At 39.9% G+C, this 9107-nt stretch overlaps 1 pseudogene; it reads left to right on the top strand.

The window, feature by feature from the left end:
* The first annotated feature begins 3164 nt into the window (after window positions 1-3164).
* On the top strand, window positions 3165-4594 carry LOC147434676 (uncharacterized; annotated as a pseudogene).
* The last annotated feature ends 4513 nt before the right edge of the window (window positions 4595-9107 follow it).

The following is a 9107-nucleotide window of genomic DNA, read 5'->3' as shown; positions in this document are numbered from 1 at the left end:
AAAGTTCATCAGAAATTGCATACCGTCTCAAAATTCCAACTGGTTGCACCCTTGTTTGATCAACCATCTTAACCTGGAAAGGTGCTGGTTCTAATTTTCCCAAATTCATAGCAAGATACACAGATTCAGGTAATATGTTCACTCTAGATCCTCCATCAAGAAGCACTTCTTCAAACAGTCTTCCTTGAAAAGTCACCTTAATCACTGGTACTACAAAATCAACATCATAAGGGTGTATAGAGTGAACACCTGGTTCAAAAATGGGTTTTGAGGACAATTCAGCTCCTCTACCCAACAATTTATTCAACAATCTTTCCCTGAAAGCTGGAACCAAACACAGCATTTGATCTAGGGACAATTGCAAAGGAGAGTAGATCAGTTCTTCAAACCAATCCCTTGCTTCACCGAAAACCTGCACTTCCTCCCTTTTAAGAGAGGAAGATTCTGCTAAATCTGAAACTCCATTATCCAAAACCTAATGTCTTTGTTCCTTTTCCACCTGTTGGTGTACCCTATCTCTGATCTCTTTTTGTTGTTCCCAGTCAATGGGATCCTTGGCCTTGGACCTAGTTACTGCCAAAACCTCAATTCCTTCAAAGCTCAAATCTGAATAACTGTTACCTGCATCCTCATCAGGTATCTCCTCAATAATCACAGAGGAAGCTGGTCCATGTATAGGTGCTGTAAAAATTGGAATGTCAATAATGATAACATTATCCTGAGCCTCAGGCGGGATTCTGAGGAGCTGGTTGTGGTCTGGCCTGTTGATTGTCATGATTATAAGGTACAACAGGTATCCCCCTTTCTTCTCTGTGTTTGACCCATAAGTCACATCGAATTCCTACAAAATGATTAGGATATCCACAATACACACAAGGCCTGACCCCCTGTGGTCTCCTCTGATTATTATCTTGATTTCTGCCAGGCTGTCTAGGAGGTCCCTGAAATGGTGACCTTCCCCTGAAAGGAGCCACCTGATTTACATCAGCCATAGCCCTACCCCTACGCACATTGGGAGGTGGTTTATTTATCTGCTTTGGATTTTACCAGCATTGAGCAATGGTATGCCCTAGGAGCAAGAATAGAATAACCTATACCCTTCAATTTTTGCACGAATTCATTTTCAACATCCTTCTTATCCTTTTTCTTAGCATTGCTTGGAGACCCCTTTTTCTTCCTCACCTTACTTTTGCTATTGTCACTACCAGATGAAACTTCAGACTGAGAATCCGACTCTGAGTGTTCAGTTAATGCAGAATCACCACTGGCCCATCAAAACTCCTCCTGCTTCTAGACTTAGTCATGCCCAATCTTTTCTCAACTCTAGATGCATCCATCACCAAATTGTCAAAGCCCCCTACAATATCAATACTTGCCACAACATTCTTCAAACCTATCCTTAACCCTTTGAGAAAGTACCCTGCCAACATTTCATTAGTGGGCCTCTCATTACCTTGAAGTCTCTCAACCAAAATCCTAAATTTCTGGGCAAAATCTTCCACCAACATTGAACCCTGTTTAATTCTTCTAAGTTTACTCAAAACATCAGTAGGAGTTTTCTCCTTTCTAAATCTTTGGAAGAGAGAAACCTTCAACTCATCATAAGTTGTAAGGTGAGCAACACCATATTGGCTAAACCAACTCATAGCCTTACCTTCCAAAGTTGCTGCAAACTGTTGTAGTTTGATATTATCATGGAAGATACCATGATATCCACTAGCCTGCCACCTTGTTTCAAACTGAGCCACATGGAAATCTGCATCCTCCTTAGACCTGCCCTTGAACTTTTCTAAGTTGATATGTGGATTAGGGGGTGGTTGAGCCATCGGAATAGGTTGTTGGAGCCTCCTAGGTCTTTGCCTAGAAGCTAACAACATTGGGTCAAAGCTTAGTTGATGTCTACTTATAATTGGTCTTCTTGCCAAGAGTAGTGCCCCCAAGAATTGCCTCAAAGTAGTTTTAGCTTGGTCCTCTAGTGCAGTCATGATTTAGTTCTAACTAGAGCATCCATCTAAAAACCTATAAGCTTCCTTTCCTGCAACTGTTGGTAGCACATGTTCCGAATATGGCAAGGGATAATGATGTCTCTCCTAGTGGCTGCATTAACCTTCTTGCGGTCCACACATACACTGAGTTTCCCATTCTTTTTTGACACAATGACTATCGGTGAAACCCATTTCGAGTCCTCAATAGGGTATATGAATCCACATTGGATAAGTTTTTCAATCTTTTCTTGAACAACCTTTGCATACTTAGGATTTATTGGGTAAGGTGATTGCTAAATAGGTTTAGCAATGCTAACCATGGGAATTGTATATTGCACCACGGAAGGTGGAACGCCCTTCATATCATGATAAGTCCAAGAAAATATATCCTTGAATTCTTTGAGAAGATTCTTAAGTAAAGCCTCTTCAGTATCAGTAAGGTCTTGGGAAATGAAAACAAGTCTGGACTCCTCACATGGATCTGCTAATTCTATTTCCTTAACTATCACCAGACCATCATAGACTCCATTACTTCCATTGGTAGGTGTTCTTTGGGCCTTTGTGTATACAACCTTATTCTCCTGCGTGGTATAGGATTTGAAATGATCAAGGTTAGGGTGTAAGTCCGTGGGATCTTGTTGTGTTGTGGAGTGTGATTTCACTTCTGCTTCCCTTTGTTGTTGAGCTAACTTCCAATTTTGGCATGTCCTTATAGTATGACTTAACTTTGGCTTCTTTGCAACCTCTAATTGTGCAACATCAAAGGGTTGTGGACTACACTACATGAAACTCTGAAGGTATTTGCCCCAATTATTTACCAATTTTGATGAGCTCTCTTTTCTTTTATCCTAGCATGTTAGCAGCAAGCTAACAGGAACACCATTTTTCGGAGTTCTCTTTGTAGAGCATTTATTATTTTCATGAATCGGGAATATTGTACCTCCTACTTTCTCGGATAAACTCTGGAATTAATGAGCTGGGGCTAGAAACTTCCAGATTGTATCAGCCAGTCATTTCCCAACTTTGGTAGAACTCCAAATTATTAGTTTTGACCACCCAAAAACCTTGACTAAGGTATAAAAGCCAATTTTTGTAAGTATTTTATAAGTTTTGGATAAGAAATACACAACGTGAGCTAACGATGCTCACTTCTCTCCTTCTCACGCTTCCTACTCGTTGATGGATGAAGCAGTGTGTAGAGATACTGATAATCAGAGGGAAGATATTCAAGTCTTGGGAAATCAGGTGCAGCTTGGTGGAGATGTCGGAATTTGGAAATTGTCTGATTTTTGGATCCGATTATTGGAGGTTGGATATTTTTTTACTACAGATTTTTAAAATTTTCTCGAGAAGAGTGATGATTGTCCACTAAGGTCTATTTTTAATGAGTGCCTTGAAAAGGGTAAGGTGCACTTAAGTGACGTTCTCAGCGCGTGAGTTGAGAGTTTGTCATGTTTCCAAATTCTATTTCCTTCCTCGTCGCGTTTCCTTTACAAGCACTATGTACAGACTGATTCTCTTCACCTATGCCATTCTATTCTTCAGTCCTCTACTATGTTTCATCATTCTCTTGCATGCATGATGGGCAAACCAAAAGGGGGACCTGCTGCCCGACCACCATTTGATGAAGAAGAGCCAAGCAGCAAGAGGCCAAAGAGAAAGCAAGTGTCCATGAGGATAGACGTGAGCAGTCCTGAGCTTGAAGACCAACCTTCTAGAGAAGAAGAGCCCGATAGTCCACCGGCAATGACACCTATCAAGTTGTATCAAACCTTGATGGAGCCCTATGTGGATTTCACAGTAGACCTTGATTGTTTTGCAGAGGTACATTCACTGTTGTTAAAGAAGATAGGTTATTTGATTTTGTTGTTTTGCCATGGCAAGAGTGGAAAGGAAACATGTATGCTAGGTCTCAAGTGGAGATTGTCAGAAAGACAAAGGGTATGTTGTCTACCAATGTAGCTTTGAGTCCTCAATTGATTGTTGAAGTATTTAAACTTCCAATCAATGGAACTTCTCAGATTCCTAAGTGCTCTGATTTCTTGTTGAAGAAGGAGTTTGGAGCCAGAGAGGGTGGCAGAAATTATTACATGTTGAAGAATGTCAAAACTAATAGAAGAGAGTAGCTGAAGTGGTATCTAGAGAAAATCTATTTCCTAGTTAAATTTGATTACATGTCTAAGGAGAATTTTGCTCCTCTCTGTTTTGCTGAGCAAGGAGGAAGTGTTAATTGGGCTTATCTATTTTATGAGAGGATCAATGGGGAAATTAATATGTCTGATAGGAGGAAAGCTTCTACAAACAGTAGGTTGTGTGCCTACTTGGCATCCCTATTTTCTTATGTTCAAAAGTTGGACACTGGTGATGTTTTTTTGACTACTGTAGGCAGGATAGAAGGGTATACACAGCCACACCCTAATATTCGTGGGGTGCAAGTACCTTCAAAGCTGCTCAATGATCAGGTGAAGGCAGAGACTTATGTGTTCATGATTAAAGCAGGTTATAATCATAGTGAAGCTCTCAAAAGTGTGCATACTCTTGAAGTTGTACACTCTTTGAAGGACATGGATATTTCAGAAAAGAAGCCTGATACAGGGACATCAAAATAGGTCAAGCTTGGCAAGGTTTTCATTTTGTCCAAGAAGAGAAAAGCAGAGGTGGAACCTATATTCAAACAACTGAACTTTGATGATTTGTCTTCTCCAAAGACTTTCAAGCCAGCAGATACTGGAATGGCAGAGAAGATGCTTTTAGGTGTCAAAGACTTTATTCATCAACAACAGTAGGATATGGAAGTACAATTACAATCTGTGTCTGATTCTAGTGTTTCAAAAATACTATTGCATGATCAAATTGTCAATGTTATTGCCTTGCAGAAAGAGTTAGAGAATGTCAAAGTTACACATCAGAAGGAGATTCACAATCTGATGGTGGCACATCAGAATGAATTAGCCAAAGGAAAACTTTCTTTGCAGATGTTTAAAGACTGAACAGTGGATTTGGAAACAAAAGTCCAATGAGAATTGCAACAGTTGGCCACTGTCAATAAAGAGTTGCAGGTGGAGAATCGGATATTGAATCAGAGAATTAAACCTTTGGAGCAATTGAAGAAACAGGTGTTGGGAGAAGAGGAAGTAGGTATCAATGGTGTTCTTATGTCTGAAGGGGACATGTCAGTCCTTAGGCAACATTTGGAAATAGGTATGCAGGAAGTATGGACAACATTCAGAGAAAAGATGGGTTCCCTTATCAAGCATCCTTATGAGAAGCTTATATCAGGGTTTGTCAGTAAACATGAAGCTGATTTACTAAAGGAGATGGAACAGTTAAAGAAAGACAGAGATTTGTACAAAAACAGGTTCAGGACTATAAAGGAAAGAATATTGCACAATCTGCATTTGCTGAGAAGAAGATATCAGTTGATCCAATTTCAAGGGATATGGGTACTGGTGAAGGTTTGTCTGCAATTCAGAGATCAAATGAGTAGGAGATCACTATTTTTCCAGATAATGAAGTGGTTGTTGGTGCTAATGTTGGATCAGTGACAGTTTCTGCACCTATTGTGCTTGTTCCAGATTACTTGTCAGATTTTGAAACATTTACCAATGAACCCATTGTCTGATATGATATAGTCATGGAATTTTCTTTTTGACTTGGTTTTTACTGATCAAGGGATGTGTGGATCCGAGTCTGATTTTTTCAAATCCACCACCGAGACGTGCCATGTGTTGAAGGGTAAATACAAAGTTGGATATGTCATCGGATATCGGATGTATTCTCTGATTGCTAGTAGCTAGTCGGATATTGTAAGCCTGATCGGATATTGTTAGTGCATGCCAAGAATCAGGTAGTTCTAACTAAATTCAGGGCGCAGCTTTATATTTTGGAATGGGGAACTTTGGGATTCGGGATTGTATTGAGTCTTGTTTAGGAACTTGTACTGGGGATTTTCTTGATATACAATCTCTGATGTTTTGTCTGAATCTCTCCCGTTCCCACTGTCTCTCTGATTTCCTGATTCTATCTCACACGCAGTATTACTTAGTCATAAATTAATCATAACTCAATCTCTTGGAGATTATTCATTGCTTGTGTGTTTATTTCAAAAACAAATGACCAGTAAGTTCTACAAGGGTCTCTTTGAGAATCTAGGAAGTAGATTAAATTTCTCTTTTGGCCTATCATTCACAAACGGATGACCAAAGTGAAATAACTAATCTAACGATTCTTGATATACTAAAAGCCTATGTCATGGAAGTAGATCAATGTTCTCAATGATAGAAGTACCTACCTCTTATACAGTATGCGTACAATGATATTTTACATACTTCTATGGGAAAAGTACATTTTGAGGTTAAAGAAGAAAGATCCAAAAGTCCCTTACTACTTAAAGTACATGGGAGGATCTTCGCTACTGATGAATATAGCTAAGACCTACAAGAATCTTTTCCAAAGATTAAAGGGGTTATATTCATCTCATAGGAAAGGAAAAAAGGGTTGCCGCTAGTAAGCACAAAAGAGCCTTAGCCTTTAAGGAAAATGATTGGATCTTGCTAAAGTTCCTCAAGGCTCATATGAGGCATACTACGGGCAAGAGTCCTATTGACCACCAAGACTATGATGCTAAACTAGCAAAAAGATACTATGGTCCTTAAATTATTAAGCCAGTCAATAAGATGGCTTATCATTTGAAGTTTCCAACCATTGGCTCATGCACAATGTTTTCCATGAGAACCTACATAAGCCTTACAAAGGAGCACCATCAAAAGAAGCAATAGTTGCAGACCCTCCAAAAATCAAAGATCAAGAAGAAGTACTTCAATCTAAGTCCATCCTATGACATGAAGACAAGGTATTAAGAAACGGTAAGATTATCTGACGATATCTTATTAAGTTAAAGAATTATCCTTTTAAAGATGCTAAATGGATGCAAGGAACCTAGCTTAAGGATAATATGAACCTTGTCAATGCTTACAATGTTGCACTAGAGTAAGCATATGAAACTACAATTTAAATGAAAACTGTTTTTGTCTTATAAGACTAGTTCTGTTTTTATTGTGCACAAATTTAAGAAGTATGCATGCTTAAGATCATGTTTGTGGTGACGACGTCTCCCAAACACGAAGTAGAACTTGTCACTCTACTTTGGAAGTATGATATGGACTAAAGAGCAGACATGCTTGCACCAGCTATGTCTCCCAAGCACCAAATGGACTAGTCATCCATCTTGGAATGATGTTGTAGGGTAAAAAGGGATCCTCTACCCGCCAAGTAACATGGACTAATGACTAGGCTTTATCTTCTCTACCTCATAGTCGAGGACGCCTATGATTTCAAGGAGAGGTAATGTCATAAAATATAATATCTAACTTTACCAAATGATTTTCTCATATTAAACTGATCATTTAATGTGGGCGAATAAATGAGAACAAGAATTAGAATAGAGACATGTGCTTCTAGACCTATCTCAAAACGGGACCAAAAGGAGAGATGGTTGCATCTCAATAGGGGTCCAAAAGGAGATGGTCTATCAAAGATCAATGTGCAATAAGTGCTTCTAGACTTACCTCAGTATGGAACCAAGAGAAGGGATGGTTACATCTCAATAAAGGTAACAAAGGAGGTAGTTTATCAAAGAGCAATGTGCATCTAATGAAGCTTAAAAGACCTTAGGGTTAACTTCAGTAAAGACCTCCAATGGTTAGTGTTAAAGTCCTTTGACCTTAAGCAAGATAGGGCTGATCTTAAACTTTTCTTTGACCTTAAGCAAGCTAGGGTTGAGGTGGGAACCCGACCTAAAATTGTCTTTGACCTTAAGCAAGCTAGGGTTGTGCTTGAGGTGGGAACCTGACCTAAACTTGCCTTTGAATTTGGCAAGCTAGGGTTGAGCTTCAGGTGGGAACTCCAACTAAGGTTCCTCTCATGCTTGATGACTAAGGTACTTGAGGTACTTGTCATACTTAATGAGGAAGTTGCTTGATAAGCTTCCTATGCATGGGGGAGTAAGATAATTGAGTCAAAAAGAGACCCTACACACTCAATGAGGAAGTTTCTTGAGAAGCTTCCTATGCATGGGGAGTTTAAGATGCTTGAGTCAAAAAGAGACCCTACACACCTAATGAGGAAGTTGCTTGAGAAGCTTCCTATGCATGGGGGGTAAGATGCTTGAGTCAAAAAGAGACCCTACACACTTAATGAGGAAGTTTCTTGAGAAGCTTCCTATGCATGAAAGTCCCAAAGTTAGGAGAATCTTTGACCTAACCTTCCACTCACCCAAAGGGCACCCCTTTTCTAAAAGGGCACATGGGACACATGTCACACTCTCACTAAGCTTAACCACATGGTGTGCTTGAATGCTATTGGTTGCGCTAAAGAGGGCTCCAATGAGCTTCTAGTTCCATCCAGCAAATATCTACATATTTTCAAGCTCTCTCTCTCTAAGGGGTAAGGAGGACACTTGGTCAAATACCACCCATGTACTTGAATGCATGTTGCATGTGATTGGCTACGGGCGAGAGGGGTCCAATGAGCTTGTAGCATGTGGAAAAGTTGCAACGCGCCCCAAGCAAGCAACGGGGGTGCTAGGGGGATATACACCACACACACACACTCATTTGTTGGATTCATTCTCACTTGGTGAAAGTTGAGGAACTCCACCTCCTTCTCCAAGCTTGTGAGAAGTGAGAGCCTACATCAACACTCTTGGCTATGGAATGCAAATCCAACCAAGAGCCATGCTTCAATGCTTAAGCTTGACATCTTCTTCATCTCCATTACTATGCTATTATGTATGCTATCAAGAAGAGTAATGATAAGTGAGGAACTATTTCTTTCTCCTATGGAATGTTTCTTCTTTCTCTTCCCTAACCTCATTCCCCACTAGCTCTCTCCACCTTTGAAGGTGTTTTAGGCCCTGGGACTGAGGCTTGGGATAGTTAATGCTTTCTACAAGTTTATGTTTTGCTTGTGATACATGAAGCTTTCCATCTTCATTGCATCACGTAGGTCACAAGGAACACAAAGATTATATTGTACCAAGTCTCTCGTGATGGGAGAAACTATAATACAAATGCCTATTGGAGGGGGACTGGTGCCATATGAATCCGGTCCTCAACTATTGTC

The sequence above is a fragment of the Adiantum capillus-veneris genome, chromosome 19 (genome assembly GCF_014529385.1).
Source record: "Adiantum capillus-veneris isolate H3 chromosome 19, ASM1452938v2, whole genome shotgun sequence".
Lineage (NCBI taxonomy): Eukaryota > Viridiplantae > Streptophyta > Polypodiopsida > Polypodiales > Pteridaceae > Adiantum > Adiantum capillus-veneris.
Note: the sequence above shows the minus strand (reverse complement) of the source record. Positions and strands in the feature narration are given on the sequence as shown.